This window comes from Hippopotamus amphibius, chromosome X (genome assembly GCF_030028045.1).
Source record: "Hippopotamus amphibius kiboko isolate mHipAmp2 chromosome X, mHipAmp2.hap2, whole genome shotgun sequence".
Taxonomy (NCBI): Eukaryota; Metazoa; Chordata; class Mammalia; order Artiodactyla; family Hippopotamidae; genus Hippopotamus; species Hippopotamus amphibius.
This window is the reverse complement of record NC_080203.1, coordinates 102,779,820-102,807,512: the sequence shown is the minus strand read 5'-3', so window position 1 is coordinate 102,807,512 and position 27,693 is coordinate 102,779,820.

The following is a 27,693-nucleotide window of genomic DNA, read 5'->3' as shown; positions in this document are numbered from 1 at the left end:
ACAAAAAATATTTTTAATACTCGCATAAGTGATACATGTGAATGGCACAAAATTCAAATAGTTCAAAATTGTGACAGGTAAGTCTTACCCCTTCCTCTTCCGTATCAGAATATATTGATAGCTTCATTCTTTTTTTATGGCAACAGGGTACTACATTATGGGATATGCTAAATTTATTTAACCAGTCCTATCAAATGCTACATTAAGTATAGTTAACTAAGCTATCTATGTTTGGTGGCTTTTCTAAGCAATCTTTTTTCAAAAATAAAACTTTGACATTCAAAATGAGGTGTGTATATTGCACAGCGATTCTACTTCTGGGTATTTGTCCTACAGAGATGGATATATTTGTGAGAAATGAGTACATACAAGGGTATTGCTTGCAGAAGATTGGAAACAACCCAGAAGCCCTTCAATAGAGGCCTTTGGCAATATCATACGTGCCTAATTTTTCTGTTTCATTCATTGTTCCCTTTCCTTCTCTGTTAAAGATTATTAACATTGGATTCTTTGATGCTTGTTCTTTCTTTTCTCCTCACTTTATCCATCCTCTCAGGCATTATCATGTATTGTATGCTCATGGTTTTATGACCATTTATATGCTCATAACTTCAGATTCACATCCCCAACCCAGATCCTTCCCCTCACCCCCCAGGCCCAGATCCAACCGCCTATGTGATATCTCCACCAGGATAGCGCATGCTCTCAACATAGTCAAAAATGAACTCTCTCTTCTACCTTCTCCCTTACACCCATGTGTTTCTGTTCCAGTACATCCTGTCTCAGTACCTGGTACCATCACCCACCAGGTTATGCTAACTAGACACTGGGTAGTGATCTTTGTTTTTTTTTTTGTTTGTTTTGTTTTTTGGCATAGGTGGTTTTTTTTATTGAATTTCGGTGGTGGGTATAAGTGTTCACTGTAGAATCATTTGAACTTTTCTGCAGGTTTGAACGTTTTAAAATAACATGTTAGGGGGCTTCCTAGGTGGCGCAATGGTTAAGAATCCGCCTGCCAATGCAGGGGACACAGGTTCGATCCCCGCTCCAGGAAGATCCCATGTGCCACGGAGCAACTAAGCCCGTGTGCCAAAACAAACAAACAAACAAAAATAAATAAAATAACATGTTGGGAAAATCTGACTGATTTACAATATTATGTTAGTTTCAGCTATGCAACATAGTAATTTGATATTTTTATACGACAAAATTATTCTAAAAAGTTGAGTATATTCCATGTGCTGTACATTACATCCTTGTAACTCATTATTTATTTGATACCTAGTAGTTTGTACCTCTTAATTCCCTTCATCTATTTTGCCCCTCCCCACCTCCCTCTGGTGCCCACTAGTTTGTTCTCTGTATCTGTGAACCTATTTCTCTTTTGTTATATTTGTTCATTTGTTTTATCTTTCGGATCCCACATATAAGTGAAAACATAGTATCTGTCTTTCTCTGACTTATTTCACTAAGCACAGTGCCTTCCAAGTCCATCCATGTTGCTGCAGATGGCAAAATTTTGTTCTTTTTTTTATGGCTGAGTAATATTCCATTTGTGTGTGTGTGTGTGTGTGTGTGTGTGTGTGTGTGTGTGTGTGTGTATGTGTATCACATCTTCTTTATCCATTCATCTGTTGATGGGCACTTAGGTTGCTTCCATACTTTGGCTATTGTAAATAATGCTGCTGTGAACATTGGGTGTGTATATCTTTTCAAATTAGTGATCTTTGCTTTATGCCTCTTCCTTATGACCCCAAGGCAAAATTAATCAGGAGATCATATTGATTCTACCTCTGAAATATCTCAAAAGCCTGTCCAGTTCTCACCATCTCCATGCCAACACCCAAGTGCAAGCCACCATTACCCCTCTCTACAATTATTACAAGTCTCCTAGGTGCTGTCTTACAGCCACTCTTGCCCTCCCTCAATCCACGCTCCATACAGTGGCCAGATTTTCCCAACATGTTATTTTAAAATGTTCAAACGTGCAGAAAAGTTGAAATGATTCTCCGCTAAGCACTTATACCCACCACCTAAATTCGACTTCTACCACTAGCTATACTTACACATCATTATCTATCTGTCCACGCTTAGAGTGATCTCTTTTAAAAAAATTATTTCTATTTTTTGGCTGCATTGAGTCTTCATTGCTGCACGCAGGCTTTCTCTAGTTGCGGAGAGCGGGGGCTACTCTTCCTTGCAGTGCACAGGCTTCTCAGTGTGGTGGCTTCTCTTGTTGTGGAGCACGGGCTCGAGGTGTGTGGGCTTCATTAGTTGTGGCACACGGGCTTTGTTGCTCCGCAGCATGTGGGATCTTCCCGGACCAGGGATTGAACCCATGTCCCCTGCACTGGCAGGCAGATTCTCAACCACTCTGCCACCAGGGAAGTCCGTCAGAGTGATCTTTTAAAAAGTGCGTTTCTGATTATGCTTTAAAACCCTCTGTGGCTTTCCATCACCCTGAGAATAAAATCCAAATTCTTGCTCATGGCCTGCCAGGCCCTGTATAAGTTGGTTGCTGCCTCCTCTCTAGCTCACCCCAGGCCATGCCTCCTTCCCTCCTCTTCAGCGACACAGTGAATTTTTCTATTTCTCAATTGTGCCAGCCTCTGTTCCATCTCACGGCCTTTGCAAACAAATCTTCTTGCTCCTTCTCCTCATTGGCCTGATTTCCATTCGTCATCCATGTCTTAAATGTTACCTGCTCAGGGAAACCTCCCCTGATCCCCCTCTGCTTGACTAGATCACAACAGCCTGCCTCTCTTTCCCCTTCATTACATGCATTGCAATTTTAATAAATGATTCACATAAGGAGTCCTTTAATGCCTGTGTCAGTTCCCTCCCCACCACATCCCTAGAATGTAAGATTCAGAAGGTCAGAGGCAATATTTATATTGTTTCACAGCTATATCCCCCGTGCTTGGTTCAGAGTAGGTAATTAAAAAAATACTTGTAGATTAAGTGAAAATTTAAAAAAAAAAGGTAACATCAGAGAATGTTAGACCAGTAGGTGTCTTTAGAGACCACTGTTTCTAACTTCCAAGTAGCAGATGAGGAAACTGGGACCCACATAGATCAAGAAAAATCTCCGACTATGATTGCTGTTTGGTCTTTTAAAAGCAACGTTTCTATAAGTGCTTTAGTTACAACCCTAAACAGCTCATTCCAGCTTCTCTTGGCATAGATAAAAGCACAGAGTGTGCTCTCCAGCCCAGCATCTCAGCTTCTCAGAAGAAGAGACCATGGCCTTGCGTGGAGAATGCTACTCCTTGCTTGGAGCCGCCCTCGATTTTCCCTCAGTTGAATCAGACAAGTTGTAAAGGGACATGGGCAAGATTACAGGCCAGACTTTATCCATTCAGTTCGTAAATAGCACCTGCAATACACGTGGAAGATGCCGTGTGTCAGCTCCCATGTTGCTTATGTTGTTACTGTCATTTAAACAAGTATATGATCAGTCATCATTAAGTATTGATACTTAACTCATGGGTGAATTGAGCACCCCTGATTCACGGTAATATTAGCATCATCACCTACTACCCCAAGGTTTCTATTTGGCAGGGGAGGAGAAAGCTGTGGAAAAAAGAAGGGGCAAAGCCCACTTTTAGAAGCAAAGTGGATCAAGATATCAAGTCCCAGAAGCACCACAGAGTGAAATACTATGGCATTTGGGGCTGTGATTAGTGTTTGTTTTTTCTTCCATGTAGATGTTTCACGTTAAACTGAGCATTGCCTTTAGAAGTTGGCAGGAGGGCTTTCCTCCCACAATGGTGTATTTATGGCCTCTGAAATTAAAGAAAATAAATAGGATGAGGAAGTTTATACAGGCAAAACTATAACAAAAATTGGATCTTGCATGGTTTGAGCAAGAGCCATGGAAATTGGGCCACATCAAGGATTCCAAAGGATCATCTGAATCATCTGGGGTGTGAATTTAATACACTGATTCCAGAGCATTGCTCCAAACCTACTTAACAAAATCTCCAGAAAACTCCATTTTTATCAAGTTTCTTGGGGGATTCTAATACAAGTGGATCACAGTTTGAGAAAGACTGCATTAGAGGACAAGTTATCTTGACTATATTATTTGGACCAATTCTACATCATGATGACAGATTGGCTTTGGCCAAGCTGGACATTATTAATTGCAAAGCAACCATGGTGGGATGAAAGGAGCCTAAACCTGAACTCAGATCGACATAAGCTCAAGTCTTGACTATTTAGCAACCATGTGACCTCAGTCGAGTTAATTATCGAATCTAATTTGAGCGAGAGAAAAACTGGTCACTTTTTGGTTAAGAGGTTGTGGAACCCATATGCGAACTATCTTTCCACCCTTTTCCTTAACGTGTTCTTTCAGTGTAATGAGCATCTCTTTCTGTGGCTCATTGCTTATCCCCTGTGTCAGGGAGCTCAAACCTGCCTTCCTCACAGGGATGTTGTTCAGATTCACGCTTTTTATCTACAGAAGAAAGTTTCCCATTCTGTCAGAAGTAATTCCATAGAAATACAAACTGCTGCTGTCATTATTGAAGAATGCATCATGTTTCAGAGATGAGCAACTCTACTTCATTTACCACATTAGCATTTATTGAACTATTCTGGCAGAGAGTTCCTTTCCTACTTGGAAAAGGGAGGTAGAATATATAGTTAGTGTTCACTATAAGTGACAAAATACACATATAGGGAGTAGATCATATTTTTCTTTGCAGTATTTCAGCACAAGAGGATAATTGTCTCTAATTTGTTTTCCTTTTTCTGTGATTGAGGCAGAAATTAATACAACAAGCAAGTAAAATATTATAATAGTTACAGCAAAAGTTTAAATCATTGGCAATTGCTGAGGAAAAAATGTCTCTTTATTGAAGGGCAGAGAACCAGATGTGTATTTGAATCGACATTTTCTTTTTACCCCTTGATTGTTGGATCTGCTTACTTTGGGGAAGGACTCTGATGGCTCTTTCCAAGCATGTTTTTCTGTTTAGCCAGAGATTTATTTTGTCTTTGGAAAGTTGAAACTTGTTTGTGCAAATCCATGGGAATTGATGAGTCCCAAGAGTAAAATGTTTTAAATCTTTCACATTTGGAAACAAGGACGGAAGGGAGCCATTCCACTACAAAACAGTGTATGTCAATCATTTATGTTTGAACTGCAGTTAGAGTGATTGAGTGTTAGGACTGTATTTTCTTTTCCACCCTTTCCAATATTCACTATTCATAAATTGACATTTTTGAAGAGAGATCATTGGCTTTCAGTTGATATGAAGAAAGAAATGCCTAGATTTTCCTGAATCTTCTTGCTTTTGGCCTTCTTCACTACCCACAATTAATTTGTCCTCCTTAATTCCCAAATATTATCTTACATTGTGCCTCTGACTTATGGGATGCAGCCCAGAACCTTAGGAGATGCCCTTAATGCTTTTTTCCCATGTGGGTTAGTGGAAATGTTATTATTAATTTTTAGCTCTTTCCTATCACCTCCAAACCCAGCTCTGTTAGAGTCATTTGTTTGCACAGCATCTGAATGCACAAAGTCAGGTTGGGGGACGGTGGCGGGGGGCGCGGTGGGCTACCCTGGCTGCTTCCCAGGGTGTCAAATTTTAAGATGTACTAAGCATTCCTGCAAAGGTAATGAGGTGGGGAACTTCTCGCAGGAAGAAATAATGTCTGCTTGAGTAGATAAGTGAGGCGGGGACCTGAAGAGCAGTTCATGGTGGATGAAAGACAGGTCTGATTAGAGATGGGGCTTCTGTTTTGCTGAACGGAGTACATAACTTGGGCCAGGCATGAATTGCCAAGGGCGTAGAGAAAAGGGGGTTTGCCTCCACTGGAGATTTCCCTCCATTGGAGATTTCCTTTATCACTTCCACCAGGCAGGATTCCTCAAAATAAATGGTGTACAAATAAAGAACCTCTGAGATGGGCACCACATCATCAGGGCAAGAATTGGCCCATCTCTGAATGCACTAGGTCCCCGTTCCTAGACTGAGTGTAGTTTTCACAGGCAGGCTGTTTTGCTCTGGGCCTGAAGATGAGTCCAGTGGTTTAGTGGACTGGAGAAGGAAGATGCACTTTCAGTACCCTAAGAACAGCTGCGGATCACTGGGTGTCTGGGACACTGGAATGGCAGTTTGGGCAGTAATTTTCCAAACTCTGCCAGTGACTGGGTCACCTATATCTGCCTTGTCCCTGGGACCCACCTGCTTTGGCTGCCAATTTACTCTCCTAAGCTCCTTCTCTGATAGGAAGTTGATCTCTTTGTTTTTAAATTAATCGACTTTAGACTGAGAAATTAGAGCAGTATTAGGTTTACAGAGAAACTAAGCAGAAAGTAAGAGTTCTCATATACTCCCACTCCCCTTCCCCTGCAAGTGTCTCCTGTAATTAACATCTTTCGTTGCTGTGGTACATTTGTTATAATTGATTAACCAATACTGGTACATTGTTATTAATTAAAGTCCATAGTTTATATTAGGGTTCATTCTTGATGTTTTACAGTTGTATGGGTTTTAGCAAATGCCTAATATCATGTATCCACAATTTTATTATCTTACAGAATTGTCTCGCTGCCCTAAAAATCCCCTGTGCTCCAACCTCTTGCAACCACTGGTCTTTTTACTGTCTCTATAGTCTTGCCTTTTTTCAGAATGTCATATAGTTGGAATCATACAGGATGTAGCCTTTTCCTACTTGTTTCTTTCACTTATGAATGTGCATTTAAGCTTCCTCTGTGTCCTTTCATGGCTTGGTAACTCATTAATTTCTTTTTTTCATTGTGGCAAGAGCACTTAACATGAGATCTACCCTGTTAACAGAATTTAAGTGTATGATACAGTATCACTGTTTTTAAGGAGGGAAGGAGAGAGAGAGAGACAGAGTAAAGGATGAAGGATCTAAGAAACAATATTTTAAAAATTTCCTTGGGAATTCCCTGGCAGTCCAGTGGTTAGGACTCTGCACTCTCACTGCCAAGGGCTCAGATTTGATCCCTGGTCAGGGAACTAAGATCTCACAAGCCACGTGGCCAAAAAATAAAAATAAATTCCCTGGAGCTAATGGGAGGTCTGCATTCATTTTGCTAGTTTTCTTGGTTTCATTGTTGGCTACAAATGACAGTTCCTATTTACTTGTTTTGCCACATTTAGTGCAAAATTAGAGCAATGCTTAAACATTTAATATGCCTACTTCTAAGCTTCTGTATGGAATATGTACCCCAGACCAAAGCTTTGTGCAACTCTGTACTTGCTGCAAAGTGTAATGTATTTTTCATTAAATTCACTTTCCTAATATTTCCCACGTGTTCTATTTCAAGTTATTCCTGGGTACGTGAAGATGCATATACTTGAAGATGCATTGTACGCCACCTATTCCTCCTGTTTTTATACTTGTTTGTCTTTGGAGCAAAACACATTTGCTGAATTGAGACAGATTACATGACTGTCTAGTGTCTGTTTCTAAGGCGAGGATGATGTTGAACAAGTCTTCTTGGTGCTTAGCTATTGAATCTGACCCTCATTTTGGTTTTTGCTCGCCTACCTTCCTGTAAAGCTGAACCCTGACACCATAGCTCCCTTTGTCCTCCCCTCAGTAAATCAAGGATAGTGACAAGGGAAGGGATCAGAAATGACATTTATTGAGCACCTACTGTACATCAGGGGCTTTACAAATTGCAACCTAATTTATTATTTGTGTTTAAAAAAGACAAAGGACCAAAAAAAAAAGACATGAGTCTCAGGTTAAGTAACCCAACTAGTGTATAATAGAGCCTCACCCTTCATGGAGCTCCCCACTTCAGATCCCCAAACCCATGCTCTTTATTCCTCATCAAAAGGCACCCCAGATAGAAATTCTGCACTTGTTATGAGCTGGAGACTTGCTTTTCAAAGTATGATTCATGAGCCAGCAGCATTAGCTTTACCTGGGAGCCTGTTGGAAATGAAGAATGTTGCGCCCCAAGCCAGAATGAATCATAATATTCATTAGAACAAGGTCCTTAGTTGATCTGCAAGCACAATAGATCTTAAGAAGCATTGGTGTAGAGAATATGGCAGACTGGACCTTGATACTTATGGTACTGGCTACTTAAAAGACTATTGCTTGTTAGTTGTAGTTGATGTGAACATTGGCCTAAGACACACCCCATTTATCAGTCTTTTCTTTTTTTTAATTTTTATTGAAATATAGTTGATTTATAATGTGTTAGTTTTGGGTATACGGCAAAGTGATTCAGTTATATATATACATAACTATACGTGTGTGTGTGTGTGTGTGTATATATATATATATAACCTTTTTCATATTCTCTTCCATTATAGGTTATTACAAGATATTGAGTAGAGTTCCCTATGCTGTACAGTAGGTTCTTGCTGGTGATCTTTTTTTATATAGTATGTGTATATTTTAATCTCAGGCTCCTAATTTATCCCTCCCCCCTTTCCTCTTTAGTAACCATAAGTTTGTTGTCTGTGAGTCTATTTTGGTTTTGTAAGTAAGTTCATTTATATAGTTTTTTAGATTCCACATATAAATGATGTCATATGATATTTGTCTTTGTCTGATTTACTTCGCTTAGTATGATAATCTGTAGGTCCATCCATGTTGCTGCAAATGGCATTATTTCATTCTTTTTTATGGCTGAGTAATATTCCATTGTATATATGTACCACATCTTCTTTATCCTTTGCTCTGGTCGACGGACACTGAGGTTGCTTCTAGATCTTGGCTATTGTAAATAGTGCTGCTATGAACATTAGGGTGCACGTATCTTTTTGAATTAGAGTTTTCTCTGGATATATGCCCAGGAGTGGGATTGCAGGATCATATGGTAGTTTTATTTTTAATTTTTTAAGGAACCCCCCATACTGTTCTCCACAGGGGCTGTATCAATTTACATTCCCTCCAACAGTGTAGGAGGGTTCCTTTTTCTCCACACCCTCTCCAACATTTATTATTTGTAGACTTTTTGATGTTGGCCCTTCTGACAGGTGAGCAGTGATACTTCATTGTGGTTTTGATTTGAAGTCAGTCTTTGAGTCCTTTTTCTTCCTCAATTTTGATTTCTCCCCATAAACACATGCATGATTACTAGAATCCTCTTTTTTTCCTTGTGTTCTCCTGTAACTGTCCTGAAGACATCCCCCAGTGTGTAGCTGACCTCATTTCAGAGTATGTGCAATGAAGACCTGGCTATTTTTTATTGCGAATGAGTCTTCCAACCTGCTGAATCCAATAAGGACCGACTGAACCTAGATACAATCTCCTCTAAGCCTGAGGAAGTAGAGCCCCTAAAATCTCTATTCCATAATACTAATCAGACATCTTCTAGATGATGGCTCTTCTACTTTCAGTCAATATTTAGCGTTTGTGAGGCTGATGATAATCAGGTATAGAGAAAAGCGTTTGGAGACCAGCTTGGCTTAGGACAGTGAAAAGTGAAAAATGTGAGACCCGAGTCAGGAGTATATTTTTGTTCATCCTGCAAAAGCATGAAAGAGGGTAATAGCTCTGCTACTTTGTGTGGATTTTGAGCAAGACATTTCCACTCTCCGAGCCTGTTTTATCATCTGTAAACTGAAGGGCTTAGACTAAGTGCAATGCAACATTCCCTTGTGTTCTAAAGTTTTCTGATAACTTGCGCATGCTGAAATTTATTGACTCCAGGAAGTCATTGATTGTAAGGTACAGCAGGGCTTTACATACCACTAAAAAAGGGAAAAACTGCAGCCAATTATCGCTGTAAGATGTCCTGGATGTTGTACCTCTGTCCCTGCTTTTTTTTTTTTTTTCTCTTTGCCCTTCTTCACACTGTTTTATGCCCCAAGAGGCCAACCTTAGTGAACTGCTTATTTGGGGCTCTCTTGCCCTGTGGAGTTGGGATTGGCCAAAGGAAGGGACCAGTAGGAGACTGAATGGTGGGAGGAAAGTGAGATTGATATAGTTTTTCCCCTGGCTCTTTCCTGCTGGGTCACAAAGTGCCAGGGGTTACATTCCTGTGCTCAGAACTATAGCTCCTGGCAGGTGGCCTTCTCCTCTAGCTGGAGCTATGGTCACCACTCCCTCCCTTCACCTCTTTAGGCCTGTAAGTAATAAAGTCTTCGACTGTGGCCAGTTTCACCATCCCTCATTACTTTCCCTTAACCTTGACCACACCTTTATAAATAGCCCTTTTATTAATTTTTCCTCAATGTCACAGTCACAGTTTCAGTGTTCCATTTGTTTCTGGCTGGGACCCTAATTGATATAGTTATTGGTGTTGGGGTGTTATTAAGAAGTAGACTCTCAAAATAGAATTTTAGGTCTGTGTTGCTCACATATTTGAGAAGCATCACAGGCACTTGGCAAAGTAATAGGTGCTTAGTTAGTTTGTTGGAATGAATGGAAAAAAATGATCTTCCGATCTTTGTGCCTCTAATGTCAAGAAAAAAAATCAGATAGCCAGAAATTAAAAGGGATTTCTCTTTTAGGTTTCCCAGAGTGTGCAAAGATGGTCATTGAAAGATATATGTTCCCTTAAAAAGATTCCCTTTGCTCTCTATGACAGACACCGCTGCTTCTGATTATCTTTGCTGATAGGAATGAAAAAGAAAGCATTTTCCCAGTAAATATTTGGGTACCAGGTATTAGAGGCTGTATTGCTTTGCTGTAGTAAAGACAGCACATCTGGAACAGCAAGAATGTCATCAATACGATGAATGAGCCTGCTATTCCGTATGTAAAGACGATCAAAATTCCTCTGGAGTCCATTATAACGAAGAGTGAGATAGATGGTGATCTTTTCTTAGATAATAAAGATAAACTGTTCTCTCTGTCATGTGAATGCACCATTATACTTAGACTCAAAGAATACCTTACACAGTATCTCCGCTGACCTAGAAACTCAATTTACAGTGAAGAAAGCACATCTTCGAGTTCATGCTGTGGAATTCATTGGTCTTAACACGTGCCTCATCATCCCAAAATAGCTGGTTTGATAGAAGAATGGAATGGTTTACTCAAAGCTCAGTTATGGAATGAGCTGACATACAATACTGAGTGGGGCTGGAGAGAATCTTACCTAATGGAGTATATACTTTAAACCAGCAGCCAAAATATGGTGCTGTAGCCAAAACCCATGGGTTAAGGGACCAAGCTGTGCAAATGAGAATGGCCCTTCTCATTGTTATACCTAATAGCCTACTTAAGTAGTTTTTCCTATACGTCTACATGAACTTGGGTTCAATGAGCGTAAGGGCTCTAGTGCCCCAGGAAGGCATTAGCGTTTTTACATAGGAAACAGTCATGGTTCTATTATATTGCAAGCTAAGAATGCCTCTTAAATATTTGGGGCTCCTCACACCAGTAAACCTACCAGTAGAGAAGAGGTTACCTGTACTAGCTCAGGTGATTATGAAGAGGAGGTTGAGTTGCTCATTTGCAATGGTTACCAGGAGAACTATGGCTAGAGCTCAGGGGATTTACTGAGGCATCTCTCCGTACTCCATTGTTCAGTCATCCTGGTCAGGGGAAAACTGCAGCAACCCAATATAAAAGGCCACTAAGGAATCAGATCCTTCCGGAAGGAGGGTTTGGGTCAATCCTGCAGGTAAAGCAGTTCAGCTGAAGTACTGGCAGAGAGGAGAATTTGAAATGATTATTAACGCAAATCTTATGACCAGCTACGTAAGTGGGGTTGAAGGACCTTTGTTTGGTGTTAATTAACTGTTTCTTCCACCCTCTTTCTCTAGCTAGCTTCTGGGAAAAGCACTGGTGGTAGCTGAGATTTTAGGTTTCAGGTGAGCATATGAGAGAACTGATCCAGGAGTCGGGAGTCAGGAAATGTTCTGATAGTATCTGATAGATAATAAACAGTTCAGGCTTTATGCGCCATTCCGTCTTTGTTGCAACTGCTCGTCTGTGCCATTGTAGAGCAAAAGTAGCCATTAACAATATATTAAAAAATGTGTGTGCCTGTGTCCCAGTAAGTCTAATGACAGAATCAAACGGCCAGCCTGTTGACTCTAGTTTGCTGCCTTCTGCAGTAGGTGATGGGGACGTGAGATTTTTATTCAGACAAAAGAAAAGAGCAGATGCTGAGGGTAAAAGGGATGACTGTGCTGGGTGATCTCCATCTGCCCGACCAGAGTCCCTCTCTGCGATTTTCCAAGCCGCTTTGTGCTTTGCTCCTTCGCCCTCTAGTTTTCAGCTAGGTTTGGCCAACTGGAGCCAATAGCGGGAGATCAGAGGACAGGTGGAGAGTTCAGGGTATTTATCCCCCATGCTCCCTCCCTGCTGAGTTGAGGGTTGTTAAAAGCTGCGTTCCTCTACCACAGCTTCTCTGAGGTGGTCTGTCCTAAAACTATATGTAGAATTCTCTCTGAGTTCCAACAGTCACTCCCTTCGCTTGCCCTTCAGGCCTAGGATGGTAAATGTCCTCTGATGCTGCTAGCTTTGAAGTGCTCAGTATTCCTTAATAGTTCCTTTTACCATGCTCGCCCATTATAGATAATCCTTTCATTATGTCCTCTTCAATTCCCATTAGAATCTGCCATCTGTTTCCCACCAGGACTTAGACTAAAAAAATGGCATTGATGGTAAGACACTCTCCACTTCAAAGATGTTAAAATGTGGGGGAAAAAGTGCATCTCAGGATCAATGAAGTATGCTAATTGAAATATATTCCTGGTAAATAAATGAATCAATGGGTAATTAGTACTCACAGTGCAGCTCACTTCAAAGGACAGATACAGTGGAGTGCTGTGACAGATTGTGTGTTATTCAGAATGAACTTCAAAACTCAGAATCAACATTGATTCTTCTTAAGTACTTACATGCTCTTTCTCAGTCTTGAGACAGGTAATCAATGGGAAGGTCATGTTCTTGCCCAGGACTCCTAACTGTTACACCAGGGCTAAACCATTAGAATGCTCTTGAGTCATTCCATTTCTCTTGAAATGAGATGACTCTGAAGACAAAGCTACCGACATGGGTACAATTTGGTTTTTGGTGAAGCAGGCCAAATGACTGTTGTTTGTGACTCTTCATGAACTGAGCTCAGAGCTTTCTACAAGAAGAGAATGGTCAGGGAACACATCGGAGTCCTCGCAAGTTGCAGCGAACTCACATTCACTGCCCTGTGTGACAACTGGCATATGTTCAGGCCAAGCCTATTTTAACAGCCATGGGCCTTCTTTACAGCCTAAGACATTACTTAGACTAGGCTGCCTGTCTAGAACTTACCAATTCTTTAGCAAAACTACTGACCCGAACTGCAAAGGCTGTCTGATTACAGAAGTCTAGCAATAACTACTACTAGCAGTAGTATTTGCAGTACTAGTAGTAGGCTGCTCAGGCTAGTACAAGAGCTACTGTGCCTTTGCAAAAGTCTGCCATGTTCATATACCCAAAGAAAACCATAATCCCAAAAGAAACTTGTACCATAATGTTTATTGCAGCACTCTTTACAATAGCCAGGACATGGAAGCAACCTAAATGCCCATCAACAAATGAATGGATACAGAAGATGTGGCATATATATACAATGGAATATTACTCAGCTATAAAAAGGGATGAGATGGAGCTATATGTAATGAGGTGGATAGAACTACAATCTGTCATACAGAGTGAAGTAAGTCAGAAAGAGAAGGACAAATATTGTATGCTAACTCACATATACGGAATCTAAAAATGGTACTGATGAACTCAGTGACAAGAACAAGGAAGCAGATACAGAGAATGGACTGGAGAACTCGAGGTATGGGAGGGGGCGGGGGGTGAAGGGGAAACTGAGAAGAAGCGAGAGAGTAGCACAGACATATATATACTACCAACTGTAAAATAGTCAGTGGGAAGTTGTTGTATAACAAAGGGAGTCCAACTCGAGGATGGAAGATGCCTTAGAGGACTGGGGCAGGGAGGGTGGGGGGGACTCGAGGGGGGGGCGTCAAGGAAGGGAGGGAATACGGGGATATGTGTATAAAAACAGTTGATTGAACCTGGTGTACCCCCCCAAAAAAAATAATAATAAAGTGGAAAAAAAAAAAAAGTCTGCCATGTTTCCTTTTTCTAATTCTTAAGTTCCTAATTGTTCCCATAGAAAGAAACAAACAAATATCTTTCCTCTGGGCTTCCTCTGGAGCAAAGCTACTCAGAGCACTGGTCCATGATAAAATAAGGGGTTTACATCAGAATGTAAATCAATGTACTGCTTCCTTCACTGAGAAAGTTTTGCTATCAAAAAATATCAGCCAAACTAAGTAATGCATTTACTGACATTGCTGATTTACATTCTGGGGCCGGCTCCCTATCTCTCTGTGAACCACTGGCAAATGGTCCAGGAACCAGTAGCCAGTAGGAGGACTGTACTCCAAGGAGCATTACTCTAGAGGGCCTTGGAACTTAGTCTCTTCATAGGATGATCTTCTAAAATTGCTGCCACTTACTGAGAAATGAGAGTATTTCTTCCCATTCCAATTTTCCAAGAAAGAGGTGACTCTTTTCTCCAAGCCTTTGAATCCATGCTTAGTCTCAGAGGGCATCAGAAACCCACTTAATAGCCTGCCCAAGAGTCAAATGGAATTCCATGAGATTAACGGACACGTTGAAAGATACTCAGAGAGAAGGATTCAGATTTGATCTGTGGTCAGACAGATGACAGCATTTCAGTTCCATCTGAAATCAGTTTGGTAGTCACAGGGCACTGCTGTCAAAGTACAACACCATCCTACTGGGAAACTTGTCACTTCTGATGGGGAGAGAGACCGACAGACAAAACAATATTCCAAACTCTGTGCACAGAAATTAAATTTCCCCCAAACTTCAACACAGCCATAGAACAAAGGGGAAAACAAATTCTTGGGCTGAGCATCTTCAGAAATGACACCATAGTAATAGAAATGTATTCCATTTTGTGCGTGCATGTGTGTGTGTACATACACCACATCTTCTTTATTTATCTGTCAATGGACATTTAGTTTTCTTCTATCTCTTGGCTATTGTAAATAGTGCTGCTATGAACACTGGGGTGCATGTATCTTCTCGAATTAGTTACTCTGGATATATGCCCAGGAGTGGGATTGCTGGATCATATGGCAACTCTATTTGTAGTTTTTTAAGGAACCTCCATACTGTTTTCCATAGTGGCTGCACCAATTTACATTCCCACCAACAGTGTAGGAGGGTTTCCTTTCTCCACACCCTCTCCAGCATTTGTTATTTGTAGACTTTTTAATGATGGCTATTCTGACTGGTGTGAGGTGGTGCCTCATTGTAGTTTTGACTTGCATTTCTCCAATCATTAGTGATGCTGAGCATCTTTTTCATGTGCCTATTGACCGTCTGTTTGTCTTTTTTGGAGCAATGTCTATTTAGGTCTTCTGCCCGTTTTTAATTGGGTTGTTTTTCTTTTTTTTGATATTCAGTTGTATGAGCTGTTTATATATTTTGAAAATTAAGCCCTTGTTGGCTGCAAATATTTTTTCCCAGTCTGTGGGTTGTCTTTTCGTTTTGTTTGTGGTTTCCTTTGCTGTGGAATGGAATGGAATACTACTTAGCCATAAAAAAGAATGCAACATTGCCATTTACAGCAACATAGATGGACCTACAGATTATCACACTAAGTGTACTAAGAGAAAGACAAATACCATATGATATCACTTACATGTGGAACCTAAAATATGATACAAGTGAACTTATTAACAAAACAGAAACAGACTCAGGGACATAGAAAACAAATCTATGATTACCAAAGGGGAAAGGAGGTGGGGGAGGGATAAATTAGGAGTTTGGGGTTAACAGATACACAGTACCATATATAAAGTAGATAAACAACAAGGTCCTACTGTATAGCACAGGGAACTATATTCAATATCCAGTAATAAGCTGCATATTCACCGGTAAAATTGATTCTGATTAACAAAGCTAGTTGCCTTGCATCACTCCTGTGTCTTTCTCGTAAGGAGAAACAAGTGCTGTATTTTAGATGAGTTAAGCATACTTCTAACTTTGTAACGCGAACTCTAAACATTGGCCATAGGCAGAGAAGCAATGACTTTGGTAAGTGTTTATGTCAGTGGTTATACCGGCATCCTTCACACCTCATCCAAAATAGTGATTCACACTTTTGATTGCACTTGAGAATCCCCTTGGAAGCTTTTAAATTCACACTTTTGATTGCACTTGAGAATCCCCTTGGAAGCTTTTAAAGTCTTTCTAGGCCCTGCCTGCACCCAGGGAACTTCAATCATAATCTCTGGGGATGGCACCAAGGCATCGGTCTTTTTTAAAACTCCCCAAGTAATTCCAATGTACATCCAAGGTTAAGAAAGACTGACACAAAGGGTATTGAGAGAATTGGTAGGCTAAGGGTATGGTGTTTGCTGAAAAAGATACACCCCTTATGGCAGTAAGTCCAGTATATCTTCTATGACCCTGGGTTCCAAGTTTAATATTGTTAAAAAGCAAGTAAAACAGGGAGGGGAGGAAATAGTTGTGACTTCTTATGAAGATTGAATGAGATAATGTGTATGCAGTGTTTGGATTCTAGATGGGCCAAAAGAGTCCATTCATCCCTGCTATTTATTTCTGATTAAATTAGTGAAAGATTATAGAATTTATTGATAGAAAGATAGCTGTGGGGAATTCCCTGGCCGACCAGTGGTTAGGACTTCTCGCTCTCACTGCCGAGGGCTCAAGTTCAATCCCTGGTCAGGAAACTAAGATCCCACAAGCCACACGGCATGGCCAGAAAAATGAAAGAAAGAACGAAAGATAGGAAGGAAGGAAGAGGAAGGAAGGAAGGAAGAAAGAGAAGGAGAGAAAGCTGCAGACAAGAGGAACAGATGGCAGCAAATTTGTAGTGATTTTCCCTTGCGCCTTGGGTCTCTACAAGGCACACTGTCCATGACTCCTGCCAGAGTTGAGAAAAAAGCCCAATTTTTGTGCTTACATGCCTTCCTACTCAAGCCTCTGTCACCATTCCAGAATTATATTCACAGTCACTGCGCTTCAGTTTAAGGCAGCAGTTCACAGTGTGTGGTCTGCAGACCCTTTGGCATCCTAAAACCTTTTCGAGGGGTCAGCAAGGCCAAAGCTATTTTCCTTATTTACTTTTCTCGCTGTGTTGACATTTGCTCTGATGGTCCAGAAGCAATGGCGAGTAAAACTGCAGGCACTTCAGCAGTTTCTTTGCCTAAATACACACACAGTGAAAATAAAAAAGGAAAATACCACTTTCGTTTTTAAAAGTCCTGATGAAGCAGTAAACATTATTAATGTCTTTAAGTCTTGACCTTTAAGAACATGTGATTTTTAAGATTTTTTCTACATGCCAAAGTTTGAGGGTTGTCTCAAGGAAAAGCACTTGTGTATTTGAATTGCATATTGAACTGGCTGCATTTTTCACTATTTTCATTTTAAGGAATGAATGGCAGATAAACTATAGTTATTCAGGCTTGAGGACTGGGCACACATTTTCTCAAAAATGAACAAAGTGAGCCTATCACTTCAAGGCAAATAACTGGCAGTATTTGCTGCCAATGATAATTTGAGCTTTGAAGCAAAAATTAGAATTTTGGAAAACTTGTATACACTGTTCTGTGTGATAGCTTCCCAATACTTGCAGACGTTTCTGATGGGATCGGTGATGACATTAACCAAGGTAAATTTTGGGTATTGTATAACAAATTTTATTGACCTTTGGAAGATCTGCCTGACTCAGCGAACCAATATGTTCTAAATGACCAATGCGTGAGTTACTGAATGCAAAATCGTGTGTGGGTAAAAGAGCCATTCAAGGCGCAAGATAGACCAATGGATTTAAGGCAACACGGTATATGAAGTTTTCCACAGGGACATTAATCTTTAAGGGACTACCACTTGCTGAGTTTTGGTGAAATGTAAAAGAAAACTGTCCACAGTTATCTAAATAAGGCTATTAAACTATTTCTCTCTTTTCCAAATATATAACTCTGTGAAGTCAGATTTTCTTCATATACTTCAATCAAAGCAACATTGATATTGCAACAGACTGAATGGAAAAGCATACATGAAAATCTATGACACACTTCGAAGAGACTTGCAATAATGCAAAATAATGCCACGCGTTTCACTTTTTTTGAAAAGTTTGAGAAGCATATGTAGTTTTTCCCAAAAATGTGCTATCTACATTAACATGAGTTTATTTTTTTCTAAATGAATTGAAATTAAATTTGAAACTTTTTCAGTCTTAATTGAGGTACAACTGACATATAACATTGTCTTAGTTTCAGGTGTAAATCAATGATTCAATATTTGTATATAGGTGAAATGATCACCACGTATGTAGTTAACATCCATCACCATATGTATTTACAAAAGAATTTTTTTCTTGAGATGAGGACTTTCAAGATCCACTCTCTTAGCAACTTTCAACTGTGAAATACAATATTGTATAACAATAGTCCCCTTGATGTTATATTACATTTCCATGACTTGTTCATTTTATAGCTGGAAGTTTGTGCCTTTGACCCCCTTTACCCATTTCACCAACTACCCCCTCCGTCTCTCTGGGGACCACCAATGTGTTCTTGAGCTTGGGATTTGTTTGTTTGTTTCTTAGACTTCACGTCTAAGAGATATCATATGATATTTGTCTTTCTCGGTCTTTCTTACTTCACTTAGTATGATAATCTCTAGGTCCATCCATGTTGCTGCAAATGGCATTATTTTATTCTTTTTTATGATTGAATAGTGTTCCATTGTATTATATATACCACAGCTTCTTTATCCATTCATCGATCAGTGGACACTTAGGTTGTTTCCATAGCTTGGCTATTGTAAATAATGCTGCAATGAATGTGGGGGTGCACATTTTTTTTTTTGAATTACTGTTTTCATTTTCTTCAGATAAATAACCAGAACTGATATTGTGGGATCATGTGGTGGTTCTATTTTTAAGTTCTTGAGGAACCTTTATACTGTTTTTCATAGTGACTGCACCAATTTACTTTCCCACCAACAGTGCACAGAGTTTCCTTTTCTCCACATCCTTGCTAACGCTTGTTATCTATCTCTTGTCTTTTTGATAATAGCCATTCTTACAGGTGTGAGGTGATATCTCTGTGGTTTTGATTTGCACTTCCCTGATGATTAGTAATATTGAACATCTTTTCATGTACCTGTTGACTGTGTATGTCTTCCTTGGAAAAATGTCTGTTCACATCTTCTCTCTGCTTTTAATTGGATTATTTCTTGTTTTGCTATTGAGTTGTATGATTTAATATATTTTGGATATTAACCCCCTGTCAGATATATGATTTGCAAATATATTCTCCCATTTGATAGGTTGCTTTCTCATTTTGTTGATGATATCCTTTGTTGTGCAGAAGCTTTTTAGTTTGATGTAGTCCCTCTTTTTGCTTTTGCTGATTTCACTTTTGAAGTCAGACCCAAAAAATGATTGCCAAGATGATGTCAAGAAGCTTACTGCCTATGTTTTCTTCTAGGAGTTTCATGGTTTCAGGTCTTACATTCAAGTCTTTAATCTATTTTGAGTTGATTTTTGTGTACAGTGTAACATAGTGATCTAGTTTCATTCTTTTGCATGTTGCTGTTTGGTTTTCCCAACACCATTTATTGAAGAGACTGTCCTTTCCCCACTGTATATTCCTGGCTCCTTCACTGAAAATTAATTGACCATATATGTGTTGATTTTTTTCTGGACTCCCTGTTCTGTTCCATTGATCTGTGTGTCTGTTTTTAGGCCAATACCATACTGTTTCAATTACTATAGCTTTGTAATGTAGTTTGAAATCAGGGAATGGAGTGTGATGCCTCCAGCCTTGTTCCTTTTCCTCAATATGGCTTTAGCTATTCAGGGTCTCTTGTGGTTCCATATGAATTTCATAATTGTTCTGTTTCTGTGAAAAATTCCATCGAAATTTTGATAGAGATTGCATTGAAACTGTGTATTTTGTTGGGTAATATGGACATTTAAACAATATTCTTACGATCCATGAGCACGGAATATCTTTCCATTTATTTGTGTCTTCAGTTTCTTTGATCAATATCTTATAGTTTTCAGTGTACAGGTCTTTCACCTCCTTGGATAAATTTATTCCTGGGATCTTTTTGTCTCCTTCTAGTGCATTCTTCATTTCAGTTATTGTGTTGTTCATCACTGATTGTTCTTTAGTCCTTCTAGGTCCTTGTTAAACGTTTCTTGTATCTTTTCGATCCATGCCTCCATTCTATTTCCAAGATCTTGGATCATTTTTACAATCATTACTCTGAATGCTTTTTCAGGTAGATTGCCTATTTCCTCTTCTTTTATTTGGTCTTGTGAGATTTTACCTTGCCCCTTCATCTGCTTGCTGTATAGCAGAAACTAACACAACGTTGTAAAGCAACTATACTCCAATAAAAATTAATTTTTAAAAAAGTAAAAAGAAAAGAATGGTGCCATGCTCAATAAATATGACATGTGAATATAAAAAAAAATATTCCTAGATATTTTATTCTTTTTGGTATAATTATGAATGGGATTGATTTCTTCTCAGTTTTAATTTCTAACACAGTAAATACTGGTAGATGGAACTCACATAAATGAAAGTGCTTTGGAGTCCTCTAAAGGTTTCAGAGCTGCTAGTTTAAGAGAACGTTTACACACATAGGCTAGCCTCATTTTCGTTTTTGCACAGTTAAATTACTAATTCATCAGCTTGATCTTGTGGAAGTTTGGTTTTAGGCTTTGTTGAGCAGGTCTATTTCAGTTTACCTTAGGCCAGAGGCTTAGTCTTTACTTCCGGGTTTTTAGTGGAAGCCCAACTTGTTCAAAGAGCCCCTTTACCTTGATTCAATCTCTGGCACTGATCAGCTACTGAGATATCTGTTCTGCTCTTTTTCTTTCAACTGTTGTTTCTCCCCTGGACTCCTTGGAGCTTTGCTCTGCACATGCACACTTCAAGGGTCAGTTAAGGATTTGAAATGAATTTATATGCAGATTTGGAGCCTCCCTCCCTGTGCCTTTCTCCTCTCTCATGTCTCCTCCTTGATTTCTAGCCTCTCTAGCCACTCTATCTCGGTCTTCTAAATCCTTAGCTCAGTAAGACTGCAGCCTTCTTCTTGAGCTCCATATCCAGTTCACCAAGCAAATGGAGGAGGCTTCATGCAAAAGCCAACTAAATGTGGATCTCATGACATGTGCTTCCATTCTTTGAGGGTCATATCTTCTGTAATCTTTGCCTGCTTTTGGTTGAATTCCAGTGAACTCAGGTGACTTTTTTTTTTCTATTTTTTAAGATTTATAATTATCAGCAGGAGAGTTAGTATGGTATGAGCTATGCTACTGTTAAATGAAATGGAATTTTTGCCTTTTCTCATATTTGAACCAAGATCAGCAAGGCCATGTCCTCATCTGTGGGGAGACAACAGAGTCGATACCAGGTCCTTGAAAAATATGTCCTCCTCCAGCTGTGCAGTGTTCTAGAAACTCTATTTTCCCACAGTCCACATACTGACTCTAATTTGATTTCATCTTATCTATGTGCTTCTGATGTTGGGCCAACATCATTTTCTCACAGACTACCCCTTCATCTTTGGTAGATGGTCATCTATCTAACATCCTTTGCTCACACTTGTATTTTTTATTGATTCACATCATTAGATATGTCTTTTTAAAACATGCTTTCTGGTTTTTGACCATTTTACATCATTGTGGACTTATGGTTCCAGTTGACATTAATCATTGTCATATTTTTGGTATTCAAATTGTAAGCAGTTGGCTTTTATTAGCTCCTTCTTCAGACTAACTTATTTATTCCTTCATTTTTTATTCTTTTTTATTGAAGTATAATTTACCTACAATAAAATGTACCTACTTAAAATGTACAGTTGGATGTGTTTTGAAAAATGTATACAGCCATGCAACCCACATTCCTATCAATATAGAACATTTCTAACACCCCATGATGTTTCCCTTATGCTTCATTCCAATCAGTTTCTCCTTCGATGGATGAAACCACCATTGTGCTGATTTCTGTCACTACAGACTAGTTTTGTCTGTTTGCAAATTTCATATAAAGGGAATTATACAATATGTACTCATTTGGGTCAAGCTTCTTTCACTCAAGATGATTTTGAATTTTATCTGTATGTTGTATATTTCAGTAGTTTGTTCATTTTTATTGCTGAGTAGTATTCCATCTTGCCAGTTTATATATTCTCTTGGGCCATTTCCAGTGGCGATTGTGAGGAATAAAGCTTCAAGCCTTTTTGTGTATATGCATCTTCTGTTCTCTTAAGTAGGTACCAAGGAGTGGAATTGTTGGATCTTAGGGAAGTTGTGTGTTTAACATTATAAGAAATTACTGGTTTTCCAAAGTTCTTTTACCACTTCACCCTCCTACAAGCAATATATGAGAGGTACAGTTGTTCTCCCTCCTATCAGCACTTAGTATTGTCAGTCTTTTTCATTTTAACAACTCAAAGGTATTTTATTGTGGTTTTCATTTTTAATTTCCCTATGACTAAAGATGTTGAACATCTTTTTGTGTGCTTATTGGCCATTCATATGTCTTCTTTTTGAACTATCTGATTAAACCTTTTGCTAATTTTTTAATTTGCATTTTATTATTGACTTGCAGGGGCTCCTTATCTTCACTTCTAAAAAATATTACCTCAGTTACCTCTGAAAGCGTTCTGACTTTCTGACAACAAGATGTCTCAGGTTCCCTTTTGAGTTTTCCTGCTCCACACATTGAACCAACTACAGTTGACTTAACCAACACAGATTTGAACTGTGTGGGTCCACTTACACGTGGATTTGTCTCAATAGTAAATACTACAGAACTACATGATCTGAGGTTGGTTGAATCCATGGATGCAGAACCACAGATACAGAGGACCCACTTTAAAGTTATATGTGGATTTGCAACTGTGGGGGGTCAGCACCCATTACCCTCATGTTGTTCAAGGGTCAGCTGTACTCTCTAGGGAATCCTGTCACCTTCTTGTGGAACTCATGATGATAATCTGTGTAACCTCTCTTAGACCCCAAAACAAGAAGAGCTGGGCCCAGCCCTCACATAGAGTCAGTTGTGGCCATGGTGGGGTCCTGGTCCTGGATCTTACTCCCTTGAAGACTAGAATTGGATACTTAGAAATCACCATGAGAGTCAGTTCTGGCCCCAACACATTGTACCCTAAAATGGGAACCTCAAAGCCTGTCAAGTTCATCCATGCTTATTTTTTTTGATAAATTTATTTTATTTATTTATTTTATTGGCTGTGTTCGGTCCCTGCCGCTGCACACGGACTTTCTCTAGTTGCCTCAAGTCGGGGCTACTCTTCATTGTGGTGCACGGGCCTCTCACTGCGGTGGCCTCTCGTTACAGACCATGGGCTCTAGGCGTGTGGGCTTCAGTAGTTGTGGCACATGGGCTCAATAGTTGTGGCTCACAGGTTCTAGAGCACAGGCTCAATAGTTGTGGCGCATGGGCCCAGTTGCTCTGCGGCATGCGGTATCTTCCCGGGGCAGGGATCGAACCCATGTCCCACTGCGCCACCTAGAAAGTCCCCATGCTTATTTCTATAATCCTTCAGTTATAAGCATGAGATGTCTTGCCAATCCTCTCACTAGTCTTCTGTTGTCCTGTCATTCTCATGCTGCTCTGAGTGTGCCCCAGCTGAACTTTCCTAGAACTTTCTGTGATGCCTTCTGGACCACTGCCACACACATACACACACACATTTCATGGTAAATTAATCTTCTTATATCTTTGGTGTCTTTTCAGAACAACCCTAGGTAAATCCTGACTTTCTCCTGCATCACTTTTCCCAGAGGATATTGTTTTTTCTCTCATACTCCAATATTTCTTGATTGAAAGGTACTGTCAATATCTTCCCAAATCTCCACTGCCCTTTCCAATTATTGTTCATTTTTAACCTAACCTAAACCAAAGACTTTCTCTGAGATTCCTGTCCGCTACCATATGACTTTCCATCAGCCTCCACTTACAGCCACCTATCTACATTCAATTCTTTCCTCCACGCTTATATAAGCCTTTGGAACTTGAATCTCATTTATCTTCTCTGCCTTAACTCTTGCCAAGAGGTCTTATCATCCATGTGGACGACCCATCCAACTCTCCAACATCACAATTCCAAGGACATTTTCTTCCATTCTCTAGCTGTCACTGCCTATTTTCTATATGTCTCCTATCTTGTACTCATAACACTCAATATTCAGCCACTTGGGTATCACTAGCCCTTCCCTATATTCTTTCAATATATTAGTCCCATTACTGTCCTTATTTCTTTTCAGACTAATCCTGGACCTCATTGGGTCATCACTTTTTCTCAGTCCTACAATCAACTCCCTCACCCTTGTCCTGCCACCACACCTTTAGCACAACCCTCCACCCCTAGATCAGTTCTCCAACATGCCTTCTTTCTTCCTCCACTTGGATGATTAAACATTGCTGAAGAAAAGTGGTCATTGTGCTGATTGGTTTCATGATCACTTGTGAGATATTTCTCCAAGAGGTACTTGAATATCTCCATTAACTATAGAATTTTAAGGAAGGAAATTTCAGCAAATCCAGTGTTTGAAGACTACACTTTTTTTTGCTGCATGTGGCATGTGGGATCTTAGTTCCTCGACCAGCGATCAAACTCGCACCCCCTGTATTGGAGGTGTGCAGTTTTAACCACTGGACTGCCAGGGAAGTCCCTGAAAACTTCACCTTTTATTTTACTATCTGTATCACTCAAGATCTAATTTCAGAAAATAGAATCTACTACAGCTAGAGTAAATGGAAAGGATTTCCTCCTTATCTAGAGGTGAAAGACTGAAGAAATAGACTTTATGCTGAACTCGGAGAACAACTCCCTAAACCAGTTGGAAGTTGAAGAAACTGTAAAATCAGGAATTTGCCTACCAAATTGGGAAGCTACCATTAGATTTTCTTGTTCTAGAACCACTCCATTATTGCTACCATCAAGAAGCCATGGTCCCAATTAAGAAGCTGCCATCAGTTATTGGCAAAAAAAAACAAAACAAAAAAACCATCACACTGCCTCAGCCACAAACTCCAATAATGTGCATGCTCTGCATTTTTCTTTTCTTCCCACACATTGATTTAGTTTCAAAACCAAGTCACACCTGAGTGTATCTCACTGATGGAATCTGTTTTTGTTTGCTTGTAAATTTTTTTATTGAAGTATAGTTGATTTACAATATTGTGTTAATTTCTGCTGGACAACAGTGATTCAGATATATAGATATAGATAGATAGATAGATATAGTTAGATATATAGACATTCTTTTTCATATTCTTTTCCATTATGGTTTGTCACAGGACATTTTTTTAAGCTCTTTATTGGAATATAATTGCTTTACACTGTTGTGCCAGTTTTTGCTGTACAACAAAGTGAATCAGCTGTATTTATACACGTATCCCCATATCCCCTCCCTCCCGCAACTCCCTCCCACCCTCCCTATCCTGTCACAGGATATTGAATATAGTTCTCTGTGCTATACATAGGACCTTGTTGTTTATCCATCCTGTATATAATAGCTTACATCTGCTAACCCCAAACTCCCACTCCATCCCTCCCCCAGCCTCCCCTTGACTGATGGAATCTTAATCACTTCTCAAACTATAGCTGCAAGGGTATCTGGGGAACATAGTTTGTATGTCTTTCATCATCTGCATGCTAAAAAAGGATTGAATACATATTAAGCAAACCTATTTCCATTATTGACCACACTGACCCTGTCCTAAAGATCACTGAATGATTCTCTAATATAAAAGATTTTAGATGCTGTGGAAGCCAGCCTTCAAACTGTGCCCCCCCACCTGGGGATCCTCACCTGTTGGTATCCATACCCTTGTATACTCCCCTCCCTCATTGAAGAGGGCTGACCTATGCGATGAGTAGGATTCTATGGAAGTAACTGCATGTCTTCTGAGGCTAGGTCATAAAAGATGTTGTCACTTCTGCTTTGTTCTCTCTTGGATCACTTCCATTGGAAGAAGCCAACCACCTTGTTATGAAAACACTCATGCAACTCTGCGGAGAGGCCCATGTGGGGAATAACAGAGACCTCCTCCAACAACGAGTGCCAACTTGCCGCTCATGTGAGTGAGCTGCCATGGAAGTGGATCCTCCAGCCCCAATCAAGCCTTCAGATGACTACAGCCCTGGACAACATCTGACTGCAACCTCATGAGAGACTACAAGCCAGGATTCATCTAAGCTGCTCCCAAATCCACGACCTACAGACATTGTGAGAGAGGATAAATGTTTATTGTTATGTTAAGTCAATAAGCTTTGGGGTAATTTTTAATGCATAAATAGATGTGTAATATAGTTCCCAGCATGTTGGACATTAATCTTTTCTTCACTGTGCTTTGGATGATCTCATTGCCTTTTTTTTATTCCCCACCCCATTCATCTAAGTTCAAGGCCAAGAGTTGAGGGCTTATAGAGGTGAAATCTGCAGTTCTCTGGGAATGGCCTGGACTCCTCCACCTTTTTGGCTCAGCCTTCACTGAGCCTTCTGATGATGGTCAAGGAGTTCCTCTTAGACCAACCTCCCACAGACAACTATATATGGACAAAATATAAAAGAGAACTACCTGAAGGTATTGAAGAGTGACCAAAAAGCAGGCAGATATACCAGAGGGCAGTCATCACTTGGAAGAGGGCACAAATACTAGGTGAGTCATCAGGGTGTGCTGGGTTTTGTGTAAGGGCAGGTTGCTGTACGCACCATGCTGGGGCTGGGAAAGCGGCTTCAATGAAGATAGTCTTACTGGTTTAAAGAACTAGAGGCGAGGGTAGGAGCAACCACAGCAGCTGAAAGGTAAATCCCAGAAAGGAGATAACCAGAAGTGGGCAACAGAGAAGGGGAGCTCCAGATTCTGTACATAAACTGTCTAAATTTCTCACTGGTCGCTGTACCACTCATGTGCAGGCCGGGAGTGAGGGGCAGGTTCCAAGTGGCCCAGCGAAGTTTAAAAGAACTGAGATTCCAGCTGCTGTCTACCAAAGCAGAGTTTGAGTTCAGCCAATTTAATTGCCTACCCCTCCATTACACACACACACAGACATGTGCACACGTGCATGCACGTGTAAAAGTGCTGCTCTGCCAAACAGTATGATGAAGCAGAGCTGAGAATTGTTTGTTAGTTTTTATGGGGTCCAAAAGGCACATAGAAAAGTCTTGTAACATTTGCAGTGAGAAACCAGTCCTCTAGAAGAGAGCGTATTAATTAATCTCTGAAATGACCCCAAATTTGGGGGTAGGGTATGTATATATGTATGTTTGCATGCATGTGTGTGTGTATATATATATAGATATTTATTGAATAAATTTGACATAACATTTTGTTGATTTAAGGTGTATAGCATGCTATCATATATTTATATAATGTAATATGATTGCAGTTATAGCAGTATTTATCACTTTACATAATTTTAGTATATTTTATTGCCTGTAGTCATTGTACTGTGAATTAGATGTCTATGGCTAATTTACTACTCATTGCAAGTTTGTACCCTTAAACAACATCAGTCTTATCCCCCATCTGCTGGTAACCACCATTTTACTCTGCTTTTTATAGGTTTGACTTTTTAAGTTTCCACATATAAGTGATATCATGCAGTACTTGTCTTCCTCTGTCTTATCTTCCTTGGCATAATGTGCTCAAGGTCTATCCATGTTGTCACAAATAG